Raw genomic sequence first — 22,757 nt, 5'->3', positions numbered from 1 at the left:
TATTACTAGAGACCACCTGGCGGTTCTCGTGTTCATCCTAGCTTCTTGCCGCTTTGGTTGTTGTTTCCGGAATGTGTCTGGCAATTGGACTGCCGGAAAGGGCTTCCGAAGAGTGAGGCCCTGAAAGAGAAAATGAATGTCAAAGGTATGTAGCCCCTCGTGTGGTTAAGCCACAATGTGGGGAGTGTCCTGATTGTGCCCCCGCCTATGTCCAGGTATTTTCAATGCGTAGTTATGTACGCGCGGCACAAATTTTGTCGCTGCACTGGGACTGGGACGGGTGCCGGATTGCTAGGAGAGCACTGATCGCGCCAGGCGATCCCGTTGCAGATTGTTCCGGACTCGCTGAAGGTGTTCGGGGGCTGTAACGCCGAATGAGTGGTCTGCCTGAACAGGCTGCTTTGTGCCTCTACTACAAGGGCCACAGTCTGCTCTTCTGTACGGAGCGAGCGTTTTGTGTTTCCATTTACTGTTATGACCCCGCGGGGTCCTGGCATCTTGAGCTTGAGGTATGCGTAATGCGGCACTGCGTTGAATTTTGCAAATGATTTCCGTCCGAGCAGTGCATGATAGCCACTGCGAAACGGGACGGTGTTGAAGATTAACTCTTCGCTTCGGAAGTTATCCGGTGATCCAAAGACCACTTCCAGTGTGATTGAGCATGTGCAATGGGTCTCTACACCTGGGATGACGCCTTTAAAAGTGGTTTTGCTGGGTTTGTTCCTTGAGGGATCGATACCCATTTTTCACACCGTATCCTGATAAAGCAGGTTCAGGCTGCTCCTGTCGTCCATAAGGACTTGAGTGAGGTCAAATCCATCAATGATGGGGTCTAGGACCAGTGCGGCGGATCCGCCATGACGGATGCTAGTGGGGTGGTCCCTGCGATCAAAGGTGATCGGACAAGCATACCATGGGTTGAAATTCGGGGCGACGGGCTCCATCGCGTAGACGTCCCTTAGTGCACGCTTCTGCTCCCTCTTGGGAATGCGGGTTGCGTATATCATGTTCACTCTCTTCACTTGTGGGGGAAACCCCTTCTGTCCTCCTGGGTTCGGCGGCCGGGGCTCCTCCTCATCATCGCTATGCAGCCCCTTGTCCTTGTTTTCGGCATTTAACTTGCCGGCCTGCTTGAACACCCAGCATTCTCTGTTGGTGTGATTGGCTGGCTTGTCAGGGGTGCCATGGATTTGACACGAGCGATCCAGTATGCGATCCAGACTGGACGGAGCCGGATTATTTCTTTTAAATGGCTTTTTTCGCTGACCGGATTTAGAGCATATGAATCCGGCATTGACTGCCGTATCTTCGGTGGTATCGTCGTTATTGCGGCGCTTTGGTCTATTACGACGCTGCCTACCGTTAACGTCTTTGGTATCTGAGGTATCCGGATTCCTTGATGTGTTGTTGCTGCGAGCCAGCCAGCTGTCCTCACCCGCGCAAAAGCAGGTCATGAGTGTTGTGAGGGCTGCCATAGATTTCGGCTTCTCCTGGCCGAGGTGGCAGGCGAGACACTCGTCGCGTATGTTGTGCTTGAATGCCGCTAGGGCTTCTACATCCGGACAGTCTACAATTTGATTTTTCTTAGTCAGGAACCGTGTCCAAAATTGTCTGGCCGATTCCCCTGGCTGCTGGGTTATGTGGTTCAAGTCATCAGCATCCGGTGGCCGCACATAAGTGCACTGGAAGTTGAAAGTGTGTTATATCGACTAGAGGGGGGTGAATAGGGATTTTTACGAAATTCTTCACTAAGGAATTTGTCGGTGAGGAAATTCCTTAGTGAAGAACTACTAGCAGTGGAATAAGTACTCGAAAGTAAACATAATAGAATACAAGCATAGTCATCATGATGAAATGAAGACAGGCACAGACTACAAGAAGCGTAATCACAGGATAACACAGAATGAAGACAAACAGACTAAAGAAATTAAACTGAGGAAATTGAGAAAGTCTTCAGTCAAAGTCTTCAAACACAGATATAAACAAACACACAACACAGTTATGAGAAAATGAAAGAGTTGAGGAAATAGAACCAGTAAGCTTGGTGAAGACAATGATTTGGTAGTCCAGTTCCAACTGCTGTCTTAGTTGTACGTCTGGTTGGAGCGGCTCAGTATTTAAACTCGAGGACACCCGGTCCTGAACACGCAGCTCAGGACACCCAGTCCTCACCGTATTCTCCTTGAACTAAGGTCACACAGACCTCGTCCAATCACTCGTGGTAAGTCTTCAGGCGACTTCCAAACCTTCACAAACTTGGTCACTCAGTGATCCACAATTCCTCTTGGATGCTCTAGACCATGACGCCTAAACATCTGGAAGAATCACAGTCTTCAAAGGTAACAAGCGTCGGATCCACTCAGGATCAATCTCTTCAGTGATGCTCAATCACTTGGGGTTTGTAGGTGTTTGGGTTTTTGGTTTTTGGTTTTTCCTCACTTGATGATTTTCGCTCAAAGTCCTCAGAGGATGGGTTGCTCTCAAATGACAAGTGTCGGTTTCTCTCGGAGCAGCCAACCAGCTAGTGGTTGTAGGGGGCGGCTATTTATAGCCTAGGGAGTAGCCCGACATGATAAGACATAAATGCCCTTCAATGATATGACCGTTAGGTGGATAGATATTTTGGGACGGCTGGGGCATAGCACAACAACGATCGGAATTTTGAGTAGCAAAATCCTCAGGGCTATCATGTTCCTCACTGTGTAGGCAATCCGCACTGGCGAATTCCTAACTCCTCAGTCAGGACAAATTCCTCAGAGACCAGAAGAACTTCGTCTCTGTCACTGAAGAAATTGACTAAACTGTATGAGATTTCCAATGGCTTCACTCGAAGGGATTGATAGGTGTAGGATTTTGAGTTGAGCATCACATGGAAATTTTTCCTTAGTATTTCCTCGACCCCCTTTAACAGTACGGTGTTTCCTATGACTCAAGAAAGAGAGAAACAAAACTATGAAAATGAAAGTCTTCAAGCTTCATATTCCTCGCATGAATATCAAGTCTTCACGGACACACCAATTTCTTCACTTTCAAAGTCTTCGTGAAAGTCTTCAGAAATACCAAAATCTTCAGTGGAAGATATTCATTTTTAGGGGTCAACTTTTCCTGTAAATATCAAACTCCTCATAGACTTATAGACCTGTGTACACTCACAAACGCATTAGTCCCTTAACCTATAAGTCTTCAATACACCAAAATCACTAAGGGGCACTAGATGCACTTACAATCTCCCCCTTTTTGGGGATTGATGACAATATAGGTTAAGTTTTCAACGGGGATAAACATATGAAGTGTAACAACTGATATTGAGGAATTTGATTGCAAGATATAGAAGAACTCCCCCTGAAGATGTGCATAGTGTGGAATTTGCCTTTGAAGCAATGCACACTTGAAGAGTTTAATCATGGGGATCTCCCCCTATATCTTGTAATTGATACATGCATTTAACACATAATATGAAGAATTTGATATGCATGATGAAATATGGTGCCTGATGAAATTCAGCATGCGTGCAATAATATTAACGAGGAATAAGCATGCAGAATAGTGCATCAAAAGTATCAGAGCACAGTGCATCAAAAGTATCAGAGCACCATCGGGTTTAAGATTACAACTCGATCCAATAAAGTTTTAGAAGAACGAGAGTTGTAACTTAGCAAATAAAAAAACGCCCATATAGTAGACCCACTTGAAGACTAACTCATATTTCTCCCCCTTTGTCATTGAATTACCAAAAGGATCGAAAGTGAGGACTAACACCCCTGAAGATAATCATGTTGAAGGAGCGCCAGCGTTGTTGGGGTCGTTTGTTGATGTAGGGCCTGCCGCAGTGTCGTCCAAATCTTCATGTTCATCAGTGTCGCACGATGAAGAAAATGAGTTGGCTACCAGAGAAGGAACTTGGACCTTATTGAATTTCTTCGGTGGAGGTGCAGACCAGTCAAAATCTTCTTTGAGACCCATGTTCTTCAGATCTTCTTGACCATACAGATGTGGCAGGATTGCCCAGGTGCGACCGAAGACTTGATAGAGGTAGTAGTGGTTTTTCTTCACTGCATTGTGTGTGGCAGTCATGTTGTGAAGAAATGAACCAAATTGACGCTTAACCCATTTTTGATTTCGATCCACCTTCTGGTGAAGACTAAGCAGAAGTTCACGGTCAGTCATCACGCGCGGAGCAGTGGCTTGAGGAGTGGACTTAGGTGCATTGGCAGAGTCATGTGTGGCAGAGTCATCATTGGTGGAATAAGATGCAGCTTTGCGAAACTGACCATCTAATGGATGAATGCCTTCATCTATTATAGCTGGTGCCTTGCCCTATCCATCAACTGAGGAATATGTCTGCTTGAGGACTTCAATTGGGGGCAAGTAGCTGAGGTGATTCTGGAAATCAGCTTTGTAGTTGAGTGAAGACCTTGTCCTGAGGAATCTCATAATCCAAGGTGCATAAGGCTTCAGCTCAAACGGAGACAATGCAACATGGCCATAGTCCTCATGAAGAAATCGTGATAATTGACAGGAATTCCATGAACGATGTTGAATATCAGATTCTTCATGATGCCAACAATTTCCTCATTGAGTCATGGCCTTTGATGGGACTGATTGTCCTCGTAAGAATACGATAGACAGTTCTGCGCACGTACAGCAATTCCTTCACGAGGAATTTGGTTCGAGGTGCCTGACCTGGTTTCAAAGGCTTCATCAACACCTGCATGTAATGATGTGTGAGCTCAGGTTCACTGTAGCAGCGAGCTTCTTCAATGGGAGGACTGAGTGGTAGAGCACGAAGCAATTCAGAGGCTGGTGCAGTGTAGTGAGTGTTTTTAGACATCCAGTCCAGCACCCATGAATTCACATCTTCAACATCTCCGGTGATGTGCAGCGTTGCATAGAATTGAAGAATCAGTTCTTCATTCCAATCGCAGATGTCAGAGCAAAAGTTGAGTAGTCCAGCGTCGTGAAGAACACTGAGGACTGGTGCGAAGCACGGTAGAGATTCCATATCCACGTGAGGAATATGCTCATGGTAGAAGATCTTCTCCTTGTTGAACATCACTGAGGAATAGAAATTGGCTTGACTAGCAGTCCAGAAACGCCTCTTCCTAATGTGAGCAGAGTCATATGGGTTGTAATCTTCGAAGAATATGTGCTCGCCGAAGAAATCATCAGCCATGAACTTTTGCTTGCGTGAGAAAGGATCCTTTGGCTTCGGCAAAGGAGTGTCAGTGAGTTGCATCACGACCTCACGAATCTCAATCGCAGGTTCTTCAGGCTGAGGAATTTCTGGTTCCTCCTTAGTGGCAGTCTGCGTCGTTGGTTGTTCAGCAGCAGCAGTTTCTTCAGTGCTAGTGGCTGGAATTTCCTCATGGACAGATACATTGGGATGAGTTTCTTCAGAGCCCATGTGTATAGTTTGTGTGGAGGACTGAGGATTTGCTGTAGAGAGGTGAACATTGGTGAGTTTGGATGCTGACTTTCCCAGAATTCATCATTGATTACGGGTGTGGAGAAGCCAATGTCCACATCTTCATCTTCCATTTCTTCAACGCCAACCTCTTCAGCTGTGAACTGCGGCATAGGCGAGGAGATGATAGGTGTTGAAGGGATCAAATCCACTTCAATTTCTTCATCCAATGGTTTAGACGAAGCAGCAGAAGGAGTTTCTTCATCAGATCCGCTGGGGATCACATATTCTTCATCAAAAGGAACAAGGTCCTTTGATGGTCTGGTTGAGATGGGAACAACATCAATCGGATTTGCAAACGAACTTGTCATAGGCTTCATTTTCTTCGGAGCTGAAGAATCTGAAGCAGCTGATGCTTTCCTTTTCTTCACTGCAGCATGCTCTGTAGCCTTGGTCTTCTTCACATCTGATGCAGATGGAAGGATTGGAGTTGAAGTTGGTGTAGGAGCAGCCGAGGAATCTGGTTGATTTTCTTCAGGCACAACTGATGAAGTTGCTCTGAGTTCTTCAGTTTCTTCAGGCACACCACTAGTGTGTGCCCTGGCAATTTCTTCAGCGGCTGGAATGCAGTCATCTTCATCAGCCTGATTGTCATCAGTGGTGCTGGCATTTTCTTTAGTAGGCTGAGCAGATGCTTCAGCCTGAGGATTTTCCAGTTGCGTTGGGGCTGCAACATTGGAAGTGAAGTTATTCGCAAGTTTCACAAAATGAACCTTGGCTCCAAGCCAATCAGAGCGATATGCGTCAAAGTTATCACTGAGTTCCTTAATCTCAGTCTGAATTGCGACAAGTTCTTCAGTTGTCATAGAGACAACGTTTTTCTTCAGATACCGCTCCTTCTTGTACTGCGCTTTCTTGATCTGCCTGGCCTTCTCAAATTTCCACTTCTCTTCTTGAATGAAGTGGGTCAGCATGTGACTCTGGCCAGGAGTCAGCTTGAAGTCAGGCAAGGGAGTGTTGGGGTCCTTGTGCCAATCATCAATGTAGTCGAGGATCAGCTTGGAATCCAAAAGCAGTGGCACTTCTGATCCTTTGGCTCTAGCGGCCCTGACATGCCTGTCTCTGATGATTTCTGCAAGTTCATCATCATCAGCTTCGTCTTCATCAGACGACACTTGGAAAGCGACTTGCTTCTTTTGAGGACTTGGGCGAGGACCTCCTCCAGCAGTGGCCTTTGTCTTCAGCAATGAGGGGCCAGCTGAGGAACTTGGTGCAGCTGAGGAACTAGCTGAGACACCTGAGGTAATGGAGATGCCGGCAGTCCTTTGGCACAAAGTGAGATGCACAGGTGCTCAGGATTTGGTCGGAACAACTGAAGGCTTTGGCGGAGGAGCCGAGGACTTTGGAGGAACAGGAGCAGCATGAGGAATTGGCCGTGAGGGCTTTGATGATTCTGGCCTTGAGGGCATTGCTGAGGAATTGGCCGTGCAGGCTTCTTAGACATAGCCTTCTTTGGCTTGACAGCAGAGGCCTCAGTAGAGGCAGCAGCAGTGGCAGAGTCTTGATTGAATTTCCTCACTGCTTCTCTGGCTTGCTTAGCCAACTTGGTTTGGCGCTTGGCCCATTCATTAGGATAGTCCTCACCGCGCTTGAGGCTAGTGGGATCTGCTATTTGGCCAGGTGCCAATGGAGCTCTTGGGCATGGAGGATTGAGTGCGAATTTCTTCATGTACTTAGGAGTGACATATCTGTACTCCCTCCATTCTCTTGCCCATCTCCTCTCTATCCTCTGTTTGCGCACTTTGCGCTCATTCTTGGTTTCCTCAGTAGGTGTGCAGTACCCAGCATATATGTCATCAGGGATCTCAAACATTGTATTTACCTCAGGCCTCTTTCCTCCCTTCTGTGGCCTTTTACCATTAGCCATTTTCTTCAGTTGAGGAATTTGAAAAATCGAATTCTCTGAAGAAGTATGCAACTTTTCTTCGAGGAACACTGCAAATGAGTTAAGTTGATGAGAACCTAGTGATTCAGCAGCTGACATGTGTACCTGTGAACAGAGTATAGTTGCAAGGAATTTGAAGAGGTCATATGCGTTCTCAGAAGGTTTTTCAAAAAGAACAAGTTTGAGGAATTTGACCAGATGAGTCTTGAAGATTTTCACAAAGCGTTCTTTGTCTTAGGTTCTAGAGTTGTATAGATCGAAGATCCACACAATTGAGGAATCTTGAAGAAAAATGATGCTTAGAGAAACGAATCAAGAATAGATGACTTGTGAGGTGTTCAGTGTGTGAAGATATGAAGAAAAACACTTTTGAAGATTTTGTAGATAATCATTCGAATCAACAAGGGCAGTAAAAGTAACTTTTAATTATCCTAGACGAAGAACACGACGAAATGGAGTGAGGAGATGTGAAGTTCGTCTGTGGAGATCTTCCACGCCCTAACTTGGCAGAGGAAGACGGCTACGGCGGTGGCGGAGTGAAGATTTCCGCGGTCGGCGCGAGTACGTCGGTGACGAGGTCGAGGCAGTGAAGCTCTTCCTCACCGGCGGCGATGAAGTAGCGGCGGCGCTAGGGTTTGAGAAGCTCGAGCTGGAGAGAGAGGTTGAGCGGAGGAAAAGAAGTGAGAAAGGGAAGGAGGGGTATTTATAGCCACGGTAAAAAACTGCTCGCCTGAAGAAATTGGACGAACGTGCCCCTGACCCTTCTCATTCGCATGACACGTGTCACCCACATAGTGAGAGGTGGAGATCGTGTTAGATCGTGGGTGAGTGGATAAGTGTATCGTGGGATGTGGAACGGTTTGAGCGGCAAAGCCGAAAACTTAGATAAGATAGGTGTTAAAGTTCCATTCGCAATTTCTTCAGCTGACAAGGACACAGTGAAGATTTTGAACGAGTTTCAAATAGAACGCACATGAAGAATTTGTGAACAGATTGGGTTGAGTAAAGCATAGAGGGAAAGGGTCCGATCACATTCACTTAGCAGAAAACCAACTTGAAGAAATAGCAATAAGTGAATGCTGTAGAGGACATAAACTCATATATATATAGCCAATGAAGAAAAACGACGGAACCAGTGAAGACTATGCAAAGTTGAAGAATATGAATAATTGAGGAATTTCAACTTTTGGTGGTGGCGTGACCCATCGTATAATAATGATGATTTCAGACACCGCGTACAATTATCGTAGGGTTCTGAGAATCAAATTCTTCGTTAATTTCTTCACACTAAGAGTGTTATTCTTCATTGATTGAAGAAAAACGTTTCTTCATGTGTTGCACATCTAAGTCATCAATTTTGCATAAGTGTTAGGATGAGTGTCCTTTTCAAAGAACATTCAAAGATTCTAGGATATTTAGCTCACACCGCAACTTGCTAAATCTCTTCTCATCCAAGGGCTTTGTGAAGATATCGGCTAGCTGTTCTTCAGTCTTCACATGCTCAATAGAAATGTCGCCCTTCAACACATGATCACGAAGGAAATGATGATGAATCTGAATGTGCTTTGTCTTCGAGTGCTGAACTGGGTTGTGAGAAATCTTGATGGCACTCTCATTGTCACAGAAGAGAGGCACATTCTTCATGTTGATGCCGTAGTCCTTGAGAGTTTGCTTCATCCATAGCAATTGGGCACAGCAAGAACCAGCGGCAATGTACTCAGCTTCAGCAGTAGATAGTGATACGCAGTTCTGTTTCTTCGAGGACCAACAGACCAAAGATTGTCCGAGGAAATGACATGTACCAGATGTTGACTTGCGATCCACACGATCACAAGCATAGTCAGAGTCAGAATATCCAACAAGATCAAAAGCCGAGCCCTTGGGGTACCATAATCCAAGTGTTGGTGTGTGAGCTAGATATCGAAGAATATGCTTCACAGCCTTATGGTGTGATTCCTTCGGTGTAGCTTGAAATCGGGCACACATGCAAACACTAAGCATTATATCTGGCCTAGATGCACATAAGTACAATAAGGAACCTATCATGGAGCGATATACCTTATGATCAAAGTCAATACCATTTTCATCAGTGCACAGATGGCCATTTGTGGGCATAGGAATTTTGATGCCTTTGCAATCTTGCATGCCGAATTTCCTCAGTATATCCTTGAGATATTTCTCCTGAGATATGAATATGCCATTGTGTTGTTGACGAATTTGAAGACCTAAGAAGAATTTCAACTCTCCCATCCTAGAAATTTGATATTCTTCACTCATCATATAGGAAAATTCATCACTATAACGTTGGTCAGTACAGCCAAAGATAATATCATCAACATATATTTGGCACACAAACAATTCACCATCATAAGATTTAGTGAAAAGAGTAGGGTCGAGTGAACCGGGTTTGAAGCCTTTCTTCATGAGGAGTTCCTTCAAGGTATCATACCAAGCCTATGGGGCCTGCTTGAGGCCATAGAGGGCCTTGTTGAGTCTGAAGACTTTGTCAGGATTCTTTGGATCTTCAAAACCAGGGGGTTGAGCAACATATACTTCTTCCTCAAGATTACCATTGAGGAATGCACTTTTCACATCCATTTGATATAAAGTGATATCATGATGGTTAGCATAAGCAAGTAATATGCGAATAGCCTCAAGTCTAGCAACAGGTGCAAAAGTTTCATCGAAATCAATTCCTTCAACCTGTGTGTAGCCTTGAGGTACAAGCCATGCCTTATTCCTCACCACAAGGCCATTTTCATCTTGCTTGTTGCGGTAGATCCACTTTGTGCCGATGTTATTGTGCTTGCGAGGATCTGGATGTTTGACCAGTTCCCAGACATTGTTGAGCTCGAACTGATGTAATTCTTCTTGCATGGCCTGAATCCACTCAGGCTCCAGAAATGCTTCATCTACCTTAGTGGGCTCTGTAATAGAGACAAAAGCATACTGCCCACAAAAGTTAGACAAATGTGAAGCTTTTGAGCGTGTGAGAGGACCTGGCGCTTTGATGTCATTGATGATCTTTTCAACTTGCACTTCTTTTGCAATGGGAGGATGAGCTAGTTGTCGTTGAAGAGTTTGATCAGCGTTTTCTTTAGCACCATTTTCTTCAGCATTTTCTTTAGGTGCATTAGCTCGACGTTCTTCATGTTCTGGAATGAATTCTTCAGCAGATTCTTCAGTAGGAATGACATCCTCAGTAGCCTTGAACTTGATAGTTTCCTCAGGCGTTGGTTCATCTATCACAGTAGGTAGGTGCTCTCTTTGCGAGCCATTAGTTTCATCGAACCGCACATCTACAGTTTCAACAACTTTGTGAAGAACGTTGTTGAAGACTCTGTAGGTGTGTGAGTCCTTTCCGTAACCAAGCATAAAACCTTCATGTGCTTTCGGTGCAAATTTTGAGTTGTGATGAGGATCTCTAATCCAACATTTAGCACCGAAGACTTTGAAATAACTTACATTGGGTTTCTTATCAGTGAGGAGTTCATAGGCAGTCTTTTTGAAGAATTTGTGAAGATATACTCTGTTGATGATGTGGCACGCAGTATCAATTGCCTCAGTCCAGAAACGACAAGGCGTTTTGTATTCATCAAGCATAGTGCGAGCCATCTCAGCAAGAGTCTTGTTCTTGCACTCCACGACGACATTCTGCTAAGGAGTGTAGGGAGCAGATAACTCATGAGTAATACCAAGTTCATCAAGATAGTCATCGAGACCAGAATTCTTGAACTCAGTGCCATTGTCACTTCTGATGTGCTTGATCTTCACAACCAAGTTGGTTGAAGCCCTCGAGGAAAATCATTTGAAGACTTCCTGCACTTCATGTTTGTAAGTAACAAGGTATACCCATGTATAGCGAGAATAATCATCAACAATAACAAAGCCATATTGAGATGCTTCATTTGAAATAGCAGAATAATGATTAGGACCCAAGAGATCCATGTGAAGCAATTCAAACGGGCGAGTGGTAGTCATGATAGTCTTTGCTGGATGCTTGGCCTTCGTCATCTTCCCAGCTTCACAGGCTCCGCATAGGTGATCCTTGAGCAATTTGACATTCTCGATGCCAATGACATGCTTCTTCTTCGCTAGCGTGTGCAAATTCCTCATGCCTGCATGACCAAGTCGTCGATGCCAGAGCCAGCCTTCTGAAGCTTTTGCAAGTAAGCACACGGCTGGTTGTGGTCCTGTAGAGAAATCAACAATATACAGATCTCCTCTCCTAAAGCCTTCGAAGACTTTGGAATTGTCAGCTTCCATAACCACAACACAATGGTACTTGCCAAAGAAAACAACCATATAAAGATCACAAAGCATTGAGACAGACATAAGGTTGTATCCTAAGGACTCAACAAGCATGACTTTCTCCATGTGTCGATCCTTTGTAATCGCAACCTTACCTAGACCCAATACCTGACTTTTTCCTTTGTCAGCAAAGATGATATGCTTCAGATGCAACGGAGATAATGGAGCATCCATCAATAGATTCTTGTCACCAGTCATGTGGTTTGTACATCCACTATCGAGGACCCATTCGGTGGCTTTAGGTTGATCATCTTGCAGACGAATTAGTGCAGCTTACAAACTCATATACTTCATCAGTGAAGAATATGACATCAATTCATCAGATCAATTTCATCAAGTAAAAGGATTGATAAAGCAATATGAGGACGTGAGAAATGAAAGTTCATTTCTTCATGATTAGCCTGCGTCCTATCAGGCATTGCTCAGGTCTCCAGCAAATTCTTCAGACAATTACGCATGTCTGGAGACCTGACCCTGCAGAAGAGATTAGTTCTTTTTCTTCACCACCCACATCTGAAGGGGTGGCAAAGAGTTCATCATTGTGCGAGCTCCATACGAGAAGGATGGCATAGAAGCCAGTCCAATTCGTTTCACATAAGAGGGGTTAGAGTAAGCATAAGAGTATGCAGAGAAATTCTTCGAGGACTTATGGACATAATGATTTGAAGAATAATGCACATATCCATAATCCTTAGATCTTCCCTGCGAAATAGATGGGTTAGCACGATGATGTTCATATGAGGACTTGAATCCATATGAAGAATTTGGTCCATATGAAGAATTTGATCTGGGGTTCCTATTCTTCACAGGTGGCGTCATGATGACATTCACCTGAAGATTTTCAAGGCATCTTTTGGGAACCCAGATTTTCTTCATAGGGGAGCCGTTCCTGCAGTTAGTGCCAACATATCTAGCAAATACTTCACCATTCTGATTTTTGAATAGCTTATAGTTGGAGTCAATTGACTCATCATCAGAATGAGGAGATTCACATGCAAATCCAGATAAGTTTGATGGATCAACTGGAGGTCCCTTTGCAGCAACCCATGTAGTTTTGGGGTACTGCTCAGGCTTCCAATATGTACCATCAGCATTGAGTTTCCTCTCAAAGGCGATACCCTCTTTCCTAGGGTTCCTGTTGAGGATCTGCTTTTTAAGCACATCACAAAGAGCCTGATGCCCTTTGAGGCTTTTGTACATGTCTGTCGTGTACAATTCCTTCAGCCCTGCATCGTAAGTGATACTAGCAATGTCCTCATATGAGGAATTAGTGATAGCAGAGGCATGTGAAGAATTTGAAACATTAGCAGCATTTGAACATTCAGGTGAAGAATTAGCAGATTCACGATCAATGCACTTCAAGCATGGAGGAACAAATTCTTCCTGAGAATTGCTGATTTGTTGAGCAAGTAATGAATCGCGCTCCTTCTGAAGATCTTCATAACTCACTCTTAGCTTTTCAAGATCTTGCTTTCTTTGAAGAAATTCATAAGAAAGCTTCTCATGATCGGATAAGAGAGTGTTCTGATGACTTTGAAGATTGTCAAACCTAGTCTGAAATCTCTGAAGATTTTCTGTCAGGGCTTTAGTGTGATCCATTTCTTCACCCAACATATCATCACTTTTGTCTAGCATGTTTTGAACCTTTTATAAAGCCCTTTGTTGTTTTACAGCAATCTTAGCAAGTTTAAAATAGATGGGCTTCAAATTTTCATCAGATTCATTCTCACTTGATTCAGATGAGGTATATTTGAGTACCTTGGCACCCTTTGCAATGAAGCAGTAGGTGGGAGCGTAGTCATCATCCCCTTCATCATCTTTGTTGGTGAGGTTATTTTCTTCAGTGTTGAAGATAGACTTGCTGACGAATGCAGTAGCGAGAGCTAGGCTCGCCACTCCGGATTCGGACTCCTCAAATGACTCCTCTTCCTCATTTTCTTCAGATTCAGCTTCAGAGTCCATTTCCTTGCCAATGAATGCCCTGGCCTTCTTGGAGCTGCTCTTCTTGTGATATGAAGGCTTTGAGGATTTTAATGATGATGATTTTGAGGATTTCTTCTTTTTCTTCGCATCATCAGAACTGTAATCCTTGTATTTCTTCTTCTTTGATTCCTTTTTCCATTGAGGACAGTCTTGAATGTAATGTCCAGGCTTCTTGCATTTGTGGCAGAGCCTCCTCTTGTAGTCACTTGATGAGGAATCATTGCTCCTTGAGGGTCTTCCAAGGCGACCACGTCTTGAGAACTTTTGGAACTTCTTCACGAGTAGAGCCAGATCATGGCTCAGTTCTTCGGGATCACCAAGGCTGCTATCAGAGTCTTCATCTTCGGACTCAGATATTGCCTTGGCCTTTAGTGCACGTGGTCTGCCATAGCTCGAACCATAGAGATCTCTCTTTTCAGCAAGCTGGAACTCATGAGTATTTAGCCTCTCGAGAATATTAGCGGGATCAAGTGACTTGTAATCAGCACGTTCTTGTATCATCAATGCCAGAGTGTCAAATGAGGAATCAAGCGATCTCAGCAATTTCTTCACCACCTCATGATCGGTGATGTCCGTGGCACCAAGTGCTTGAAGCTCATTTGAGATGTCAGTGAGGCGATCGAAGGTTTGTTGAACATTTTCATTGTCGAGTCTTTTGAAGCGGTTGAAGAGATTGCGAAGAACATCAACTCGAGAGTCACGCTGAGTTGAGACTCCTTCATTCACTTTGGACAACCTGTCCCAGATAAGCTTCGCTGTTTCCAAAGCACTCACTCTGCCATACTGTCCTTTGCTCAGATGGCCACATATGATATTCTTCGCTTGAGAGTCGAGTTGCTTGAATCTCTTCACATCAGCAGCATTCAGAGAAGGTCTGACTAAGGGAACACCATTTTCCACAACATACCAGAGATTGTTATCAATTGCCTCAAGATGCATTCACATCTTATTCTTCCAGTAGGGGTAGTCCATCCCATCGAAGGTAGGATACCCAGCAGAGACCTTGATCATACCTGCGGTCGACATAAATAAAACTCCAGGCGGTTAAACCAAAATCACACAGAACAAGGGAGTACCTTGCTCTGATACCAATTGAAAGTGTGTTATATCGACTAGAGGGGGGAGAATAGGCGATTTTTATGAAATTCTTCACTAAGGAATTTGCCAGTGAGGAAATTCCTTAGCGAAGAACTACTAGCAGCGGAATAAGTACTCAAAAGTAAACATAACAGAATACAAGCATAGTCATCATGATGAAATGAAGACACGCACAGAGTACAGAAAGCGTAATCACAGGATAACACATAATGAAGACAAACAGACTGAAGAAATTAAACTGAGGAAATTGAGAAAGTCTTCAGTCAAAGTCTTCAAACACAGATATGAACAAACCCACAACACAGTTATGAGGAAATAGAACCAGTAAGCTTGGTGAAGACAATGATTTGGTAGACCAGTTCCAACTGCTGTCTCAGTTGTACGTCTGGTTGGAGCGGCTGACTATTTAAACTCGAGGACACATAGTCCCGGAAACCCAGTCCTGAACACGCAGCTCAGGACACCGAGTCCTCACCATATTCTCCTTGAACTAAGGTCACACAGACCTCGTCCAATCACTCGTGGTAAGTCTTCAGGCGACTTCCAAACCTTCACAAACTTGGTCACTCGGCGATCCACAATTCCTCTTGGATGCTCTAGACCATGACGCCTAACCGTCTGGAAGAAGCACAATCCTCAAAGGTAACAAGCGTCGGATCCACTCAGGATCAATCTCTTCAGTGATGCTCAATCACTTGGGGTTTGTAGGTGTTTGGGTTTTGGGTTTTTGGTTTTTCCTCACTTGATGATTTTCTCTCAAAGTCCTCAGAGGATGGGTTGCTCTCAAATGACAAGTGTCGGTTTCTCTCGGAGCAGCCAACCAGCTAGTGGTTGTAGGGGGCAGCTATTTATAGCCTAGGGAGCATCTCCACAAGATAAGACATAAGTGCCCTTCAATGATATGACCGTTAGGTGGATAGATATTTTGGGACAGCTGGCGCATAGCACAGCAACGGTCGGAATTTTGAGTAGCAAAATCCTTAGGGCTATCATGTTCCTCACTATGTAGGCAATCCGCACTGGCGAATTCCTAACTCCTCAGTCAGGACAAATTCCTCAGAGACCAGAAGAACTTCGTCTCTGTCACTGAAGAAATTGACTGAACTGTATGAGATTTCCAATGGCTTCACTCGAAGGGATTGGTAGATGTAGGATTTTGAGTTGAGCATCACATGGAAAATTTTCCTTAGTATTTCCTCGACCCCCTTTAACAGTACGGTGTTTCCTATGACTCAAGAAAGAGAGAAACAAAACTATGAAAACGAAAGTCTTCAAGCTTCATATTCCTCGCATGAATATCAAGTCTTCACAGACACACCAATTTCTTCACTTTCAAAGTCTTCATGAAAGTCTTCAGAAATACCAAAATCTTCAGTCGAAGATATTCATTTTTAGGGGTCGACTTTTCCTGTAAATATCAAACTCCTCATAGACTTATAGACCTTTGTACACTCACAAACGCATTAGTCCCTTAACCTATAAGTCTTCAATACACCAAAATCACTAAGGGGCACTAGATGCACTTACAGAAGTTGTCAAGAAATGCATCTTCCAAATCCTCCCAACTGCCAATAGAATCTGCTGGCAAGCTATTCAGCCAATGCCGGGCTGGTCCCTTGAGTTTTAGTGGGAGGTACTTGATGGCATGTAGATCGTCACCGCGAGCCATGTGGATGTGAAGGAGGAAATCATCAATCCATACAGCGGGATCTATTGTGCCGTCGTATGATTCGATATTTACAGGTTTGAAACCCTTTGAGAATTCATGATTCATAACTTCATCAGTGAAGCATAGGTGGGGTGCGGCGCCTCTGTGCAGGGCTATATCCTGACATAGTTTGTATGAGTCTTGTGTGCTATATTCGGCCCGGCCGGATCCGACGCGATGATCATCGTCCCGTGTGAGCGCACGTGCTCGTGTCCCGTATATTGACATTGCAATTTTTGCCGTACTGTCCAAGATGTCTCGCAGGTCCTCTATGTTGCCCCGGGCCTTAGTATTTTTGACTGAGTGGCGACAGGGTGCGGTCTGAACTTTAGGCTGAAACGCCTCTCTGGCTCGACCGCGTAGTGGCCGGTCAACTGCATCGTACACTGGTGAATGAGGTAACAACCTGCGTTTTGGGTAACTCTTGGACGAGCGCTCGAGTTCATGCTCCTTGGCCGCAAGGACTTCGGTCCATCTGTCTGCTAGCAAGTCTTGATCAGCTTGAAGTTGTTGTTGTTTCTTCTATAGGCTACTTGCCGTGGCCATAAGCCAGCGCTTGAAGCGCTCTTGCTCGACGGGGTCCTCAGGCACAATAAACTCGTTGTCGCCGAGGCTCGCCTCGTCTTCGGAGAGGCATGTAATTGTCCTCCTCCGGCTCTCCATCTGCTGCCTGCTCTGGGGGCTAGCTTGTTCGTCCTCTAGCTCTGCATCGTGCTGGAGGGGATTGCTGTTGTCTTCGGTGCTATCCGGAGTGTTATTATCTCCTGTGCCGGTATCACTGCTCTTGCTATGGCGGGACTTAGAACGGCGCCGGTGACGTTGGCGCTTGGGTTGCTTCTTGGAGGGATCATCCTCCACTTTCTCGTCGCCATTGGTTTCTTTGGGGGTGTCCACCATGTATATATTATATGATCAGGAGGCGGTCCAGTGCCCCAAGGGCGGTGGATCCTGTTCGTCTCCGACTTCGTCGTCCATACCGTCGAAGTCTTCGGAGCCGAAGTCAAGCATGTCGGTTAAGTCGTTGATAGTAGCTACTAAGTGGGTGGTGGGTCGGCAGCGAATTTCTTCGTCGTCCACATCCCATTCTAGACGGACATAGTTCGGCCAAGGTTCTCCTGACAGGGAGAGAGACCTTAATGAATTTAGCACATCCCCGAAGGGTGAGTGCTGAAAGATGTCCGCGGAGATGATCGGCGCCCAGTCAGACTCGACGGGCACGGATATTAGCGGCTCGGAGTCTGTGGCCGGAGATGAATCCAGTGGTTTGGCGACACGGCTCTCGTAAGGGGTGAAGTCAGTATCCGGCTCTATCACCGCTGAGAGTGCGGCCTCCATGGTGGGGTCCATCCCTCCGCTCTCGGATGGCGCGACTTCCTTTGATGGACGGAGTAGCTGCAAATGTGATATCCCGAACACTGTCCTATGGCAGAGTTACATCATGCTCGTCAAGACTATACGGCGCGTCCGACATGGGCTCGAATCCGTCGAAGATCAAGTCTCCGCGGATGTCGGCCGTGTAGTTCAAGTTTCCAAATCTGACCTGATGGCCAGGGGTGTAGCTCTCAATCTGCTCTAGATGGCCAAGCGAATTGGCCTGCAGTGCAAAGCCGCCGAATATGAAGACCTGTCCGGGAAGAAAAGCCTCACCCTGGACCGCATCGCTAGTGATGATCGAAGGACATCAAGCCTTATGGTGACGACACAGTGGAACTCTCAATGAAAGCACCAATGTCGGTGTCAAAACCAGCGGATATCGGGTAGGGGGTCCCGAACTGTGCATCTAAGGCGGATGGTAACAGGAGGCAGGGACACGATGTTTACCCAGGTTCGGGCCCTCTTGATGGAGGTAAAACCCTACGTCCTGCTTGATTGTTCTTGATGATATGAGTATTACAAGAGTAGATCTACCATGAGATCAGAGAGGCTAAACCCTAGAAGCTAGCCTATGGTATGATTGTATGTTGTTCTACGGACAAAAACCCTCCAGTTTATATAGACACCGGAGGGGGCTAGGGTTACACAAGGTCTGTTACAAAGGAGGAGATATCCATATCCGTATTGCCTAGCTTGCCTTCCACGCCAAGTAGGGTCCCATCCGGACACGGGACGAAGTCTTCAATCTTGTATCTTAATAGTCCAACAGTCCGGCCAAAGGATATAGTCCGGCTATCCGGAGACCCCCTAATCCAGGACTCCCTCAGAGGGTGCTTCCACTCTTGGACACTTCGGCCTCCCGGGATGGGTCAACCTTCCTTTTCTTGTCTCCCCCAGATGGATGGGAGAACTTTCCTCTTCCTCCTCCTCGTCTTCGTGGGAGGAGTGCGTGTCGGAGTCATCGGACGATGAGTCCGATACAACCTTGCACTGGAGACCATTTCGGGTCCCCGCGGCCTTCTTCTTGGTCTTCTTCACCGGCACCTTGTAAGGTGCCGGAGTCAGCATCTCCGTTAGGAGAGCGCTTGCAGGATCTTCGGGCAGGGGGGCTGGGCAATCAAGATGTTCCGCTGTCTTTATCCAGTCCTGTTAATGGCATAGAAGCTTAGATCCTGCATATGATTAAATGGGGCAAATAAATACCTTGAGAGATATAAAAACTTACCGGATTGGCGCGGCGTTTTGCGCTGAGTCCACGGTCCTCGGTGAGGGAAGGAGGAATCTCGGTGCCCTTGAATAGCACCCTCCAGACGTCCTTGTGCGTCGTGTCATAGAGCTCTCGCAGCATCTGGTGCTTGGCCGAGTCGAACTCCCACAAATCGAATGCCCGTCGTTGACACGGGAGGATCCGGCAGAAGAGCATGACCTGGACCACGTTGAAGAGCTTGATTTTCTTGCTCATCATGTTCCGGATACATGTCTGGAGTCCGGTCAACTCTACCGAAGAACCCCAGGACAGGCCCTTCTCTTTCCAAGAGGTGAGCCGCGTGGGGATTCCGGATCAAAATTTGGGGGCCGCCACCCAGTTGGGGTCGCGCGGCTCGGTGATGTAGAACCACCCCGATTGCCACCCCTTTATGGTATCCACATAGGTGCCCTCGAGCCAGGTGACATTAGGCATCTTCCCCACCATGGCGCCTCCGCACTCTGCTTGCTGGCCACCCACCACCTTCGGTTTAACATTGAAGATTTTTAGCCATAGGCCGAAGTGGGGCCTGATACGGAGGAAGGACTCGCACACGACGATAAACACCGAGATTTTGAGGATGAAATTGGGGGCCAGATCATGAAAATCTAGCCCATAGTAGAACATGAGCCCACGGACAAACGGGTGGACGGGAAATCCCAGTCCGCGGACAAAATGGGGTCGGAGGGGCCCGTGCGCACGGGGTCGCCTGGGAGCTGCAGCCTTCTTCTTGGCGCTTCCTTCTCCGCTTCCGGGCTTCCCTCTTGGATGGTGTACATGTTCCCTTCTTCTTGGACTCCTACTCGATGAATGTGTAGCTCCGCTCACACCTATGTATGCACACGAGAGAGGGGTCAAGTAGTATACCATCCTCGAAAGGTACAAGTGGACATGTGTAAAGGAGATGATTCACCTTTGTATCTATGGAGTAGATGTGGCACGTGTTACTTGCCAAATGGACTCTTGACATGGTGATGTCCATAGGATGCTCCGCATCATTCCTCTTCTTCTCATCCTCCATCTTCCTTCTCACACGGCTTCTGTAGTTGGCGTTCTAGTCCGCAAACCCCTCATACCACGGAACAATGCCTTTGCCTTGTGGTCTTCCCAGGTGTTCATGATTTCCCAGGGCGCGCAAAAGCTCATCGTTCTCTCTGTTGCACGTGAGAACCCCCGTTCGAGCCTCTTCTATTGCAACAAATATCTTTTCGTCGGCTCCATTAAGACTTGCCTTCTTCAAAACATGGCCTGTCTTTGGGTCCAACACCCCCCATGCGCGTAGAACCAAGTCCTACATCTTTCCGGCCAGCTCAATGTAACAGGAGTGACCCCTGCATCCAGCATCTGTTGCTCAGACTTATTTCACTTAGGCCGGGCCACCGCGTAGCCACCTGGCCCCAGCGTATGGAAATGCTCCTTTTTCGCGGTATTGACGTTGTTTACTCTCGACCGTTCCTTAGCTAATTCTAATTCCTTGAATTTCACGAAAGCGGGCCAGTGATCTCTTTTCTTCTCCAGGGTTCCCGTGAATTCTGGAGTATTCTTTCCTCCTTTGACGTACTTGGCCCATATAGTTTTATTGTCGGTTTAATGCAATTTCCATCTTCCTAAGAGCAGCATCCTTGACTTCCTGCACATCTGCATCTGTGAAATGATCTGGTAGGGTGAAATGTTCCACGAGAGATTCCCAAAGCAGATCTTTTGCTCTTTCATCCACAAAAGTAAGATCAAGACGTTTCTTTGCTGCCTTTTTCCATTATTGCATGGAGCTCGGGATTTTGTCCTTCACAAGAACTCCACACTGACGAACGAACTTGTCCGCATTCTTCTTAGGCGTGCTTGGATCTCCATTAGGTTTGATGGCATCGATGTTGTACTTTACGCCCTCCTTCAACTTTTTGGCCGAGCCTCGCAGTGTCCTGCTACCTGTAGAAGATTTGCTCGATCCGGAGGGCTAAAAGAAGAAAGATCAATTCATTAATATATATATAATCATTTAAAACATGTGACGATCACCAGATGCCTCCTTCTATAAATATACCTCGCCGGTATTTGCTATTTCAAGATCATCATAGTTCTGGACTGCATAATAAAGGTCCATATCACAAGTGGCAATATAAAGTGACGTTCTTTCGCATTAAGATTTTGTGCATCCAACCATAAAAGCACATGACAACCTCTCCTTCCCTCTGCGAAGGGCCTATCTTTTATTCTTGTCTTATACTTCATGCAAAGAGTCGCGGTGATCTTCACCTTTCCTTTTTACATTTTATCCTTTGGCAAGCACAATATGTTGGAAAGATCCAGATATATATAGCTAATTGGATGTGAGTTTTCATGGACTATTATTTTTTACATTGCCCTTGAGGTAAAAGGTTGGGAGGCAATACTATAAGCCCCTATCTTTCTTTGTGTCCGATTAAAACTTCATACCTATAAATATTGCGCGAGTGTTAACAATTGTGAAAGACTAAATGATGGTTGAGTATGTGGACTTGCTAAAAATCTCTTATTGACTCTTTCCTATGTTATGATTAATTGCAATTGCCTCAATGACTGAGATTATAGTTTGTTGGTTCTCAACGAAGTTTCTAATTCATACTTGAAATTGTGATTGAATTGTTACTGTAGCATAAGAGATCATATAACAATATATATATATATATATATATATATTGTTGTTATAATAATAAGCATGATGCCCTCATGTCCGTATTTTTTTACCGACACCTCTATCTCTAAACATGTGGACATATTTTTTGATTTCGGCTTTCGCTTGAGGACAAGCGAGGTCTAAGCTTGGGGGAGTTGATACGTCCATTTTGCATCATGATTTTATATCGGTATTTATTGCATTATGGGCTGTTATTACATATTATGTCACAATACTTATGCCTATTCTCTCTTATTTTACAAGGTTTACATGAAGAGGGAGAATGCCGGCAGCTGGAATTCTGGGCTAGAAAAGGAGCAAATATTAGAGACCTATTGTGCACAACTTCAAAAGTCCTGAAACTGCAAGGGCAAGTTTTAGAATATATAAAAAATATTGGGCGAAAGAGGTACCAGAGGGGGGCGACCCACAGTCCACGAGGGTGGGGGGCGTGCCCTACCCCTCGGGCGTGCCCCCCTACCTCGTGGTCCCCCGGCAGCCCTCTGATGCCCATCTTCTGCTATATGAGGTCTTTCATGGAGGAAAAAATCATAAGCTAGCTCACGGGATGAAACTCCGCCGCCACGAGGCGGAACCTTGACGGAACCAATCTAGGTCTCCGGCGGAGCTGTTCTGCCGGGGAAACTTCCCTCTGGGAGGGGGAAATCATCACCATCATCATTACCATCGATCATCTCATCGGGAGGGGGTCAATCTCCATCAACATCTTCACCAGCACCATCTCATCTCAAACCCTAGTACATCTCTTGTATCCAATCTTTGTCCCAAAGCCTCAGATTGGTACGTGTGGGTTGCTAGTAGTGTTGATTACTCCTTGTAGTTGATGCTAGTTGGATTATTTGGTGGAAGGTCATATGTTCAGATTCTTTATGCATACATATACCCCTCTAATTATGAACATGTATATGATTTTTGGTTAGTTAGGTTTGTTCCTGAGGACATGGGAGAAGTCTTGCTATAAGTAGTCATGTGAATTTGGTATTCGTTCGATATTTTGATGAGATGTATGTTGTC

This window comes from Triticum aestivum, chromosome 7A, assembly GCF_018294505.1.
Source record: "Triticum aestivum cultivar Chinese Spring chromosome 7A, IWGSC CS RefSeq v2.1, whole genome shotgun sequence".
NCBI classification, from domain to species: domain Eukaryota; kingdom Viridiplantae; phylum Streptophyta; class Magnoliopsida; order Poales; family Poaceae; genus Triticum; species Triticum aestivum.
Note: the sequence above shows the minus strand (reverse complement) of the source record.